This window comes from Trachemys scripta, chromosome 3, assembly GCF_013100865.1.
Source record: "Trachemys scripta elegans isolate TJP31775 chromosome 3, CAS_Tse_1.0, whole genome shotgun sequence".
Classification (NCBI taxonomy): domain Eukaryota; kingdom Metazoa; phylum Chordata; order Testudines; family Emydidae; genus Trachemys; species Trachemys scripta.
In genome coordinates, this window is record NC_048300.1 from 62,589,361 (window position 1) to 62,591,495 (window position 2,135).

The 2,135-nt window shown below is 38.9% G+C and overlaps 1 long non-coding RNA gene across 1 annotated transcript in view; it reads right to left on the minus strand.

Moving 5' to 3' along the window:
• Nucleotides 1–592: 592 nt before the first annotated feature.
• Nucleotides 593–2,135, minus strand: part of LOC117874616 — a 7,250-nt gene continuing 5,707 nt past the window's right edge. The window contains exon 4 of the long non-coding RNA XR_004645037.1: nucleotides 593–1,407. This is a non-coding gene — a long non-coding RNA (uncharacterized LOC117874616). The remainder of the gene's footprint in view (nucleotides 1,408–2,135) is intronic.

Below are 2,135 nucleotides of genomic sequence, written 5' to 3' on the forward strand. Positions count from 1 at the left end.
ATGCATAAATATCATTGTAAATTTAAGTGCACCAGTCTAAGTGTTTATAAATTGTATGTGGACCTATTCAATCACAGCAGTGTTTAAATGTAACTAAGGTGGCTTTGATAACAACATCTTTTTTGCCTTTTCTTCTTAGTCTTGTTTTTAATGTAAATAGGACATTTGCTATGTCAACATAGGTTAGGCAGACACTCTATAAGCTGGTATCTGCCCTATATCTTCTAGTTCACTCTGTGGAATAATTTCTCATAGATACAACAATAGGTGAGGATCAGGCTTCTTAGCCTGTCATGCAACACCACAGAAATTTTAGGCCTGTGTGGAGAGACTGAGTCTGTACAAGCAATGCAGTTAGAACACTTGTTTCCAGCAGACTAAGAGGAAGTATCTACAGTATAGAAATTGCCATATTGACACAGAGTGTCAAACATACCAGAGCCCATTCATCCCACAAGATACTGTTGAAAACAGTTGTCCTGCTCTTTTGAACGGGGTCAGCTGAGTTCAACACCCACAGTAGCAAAGTATGCTAGGTTTCTGGCACGCTTTACTACAACAGGTGTTGAACTCAGTTGACCCTGTTCACACTAGCAGAACAACTGTTTTCCACAACAACATGTGAGTGGAAGAAGGATAGATGGCAGTGTCCCATACAATAGTTGCTGTACTTCTGAGAGAGCCAGATTGTGACCTCAGATGTATACAGTTTAAGGATGGAAGGCAATTCCAATAAGATGAGAACCAGCTCCACTCTCAGCCCATGTCTAAACCAAATCTGAACTTGCAAAGGTCTCTGATGGAGTCCTTTAAGGAGCATCTCCAACCAGGACCCCTGCTCTTATTCCCTGTACCCATCTGGATATTCATGGCTAGCCTCCTGCTCAGACCACTCCACAGGCATTTGTTTTTCATCCTCATCCACAAGCATCCCCCCATCATGCCAAAGATCTTTGGCACCCCCTTCCTGAATAGTTCAGCATCATCCAGGAAGTCATTCAACACTCTTTTGTGCAAGACTTGAGTCTTGGGCATTCCCATTAGATTCATCCCAGCCCCTTTAGTTATTCATTATTTCATCCCAGCCCCTCCAGCATACGTAAGTCAACCTGACCCATTTTATAGCGTGTATAGTGTGCTCTGTAATAATCATGCAGTGAGTAATAAGATACTATATATGTTTTTCTTGTGATGATGCCCACATTCTTGTAGAATTTTTTTTGATCCTAGATAATACTCATTTTCCACCCCTTCAAGAAAAGCCATCAGTCTGTCTTACTCCTTCTCAACAGGGGTGAATGAAAGTGTTGTTCACTAGTCTTTGGCCTTTCATTTTCTTCTGTGATTTTCAACCATGGTGGGTCAGGGGTCCAAATATTTGCCCTTTCCATTTATGAAGTGCTTCATCTAAAATTATTGGAAGAGAGATTATATTTCACTTACGCTCTCTGTCTATGTAATCGTGAATTTTTTTAAAAACATATTTGTCAAGTATTAAAATATATCCTGAACAAACAACTATGAAATTAAAATAAAAGAATACAAAGAAAATAGAGTTAATAACTGTTCATGTGTAGACAAGATAAAAACTTTAACAAAACACCACAAATGCTTTTTAAAGGGTCACAGACTTTCCAGTGTCAAAGCATATACAATTGGACACAGTTAAAATAATGAATAATGCCCAGGTTCAGAGATAATATGGACATTTCTTATTCTCCCTGAACCTAACTAGGCATTATGAGATTCACAAAGAAATATTTTTAATTATTTTGATTAATTCCATTATTCCCACTGTGGTTGGTATCTTAAAACTGACTCCTTCAGAAGCCAGGGTTAGCATGAGAGGGATTTTTTTTAAGAGACAGTGGGCTGAGGTTGGCAAAATATTTGCCCTTTCTTACTTTTTCAGGTGTGTGTTGTAAGACAAATGAAGGCTTTTGTTACTCTGTCTCTGTCAAAGGCACTAAGGGACAAAAGAATGGTCTTGTGGTTAACACACTAGACTCATTTCAGAGTAGCAGCCGTGTTAGTCTGTATCCGCAAAAAGAAGAACAGGAGTACTTGTGGCACCTTAGAGACTAACAAATTTATTAGAGCATAAGCTTTCGTGGACTATAGCCCACTTCTTCGGA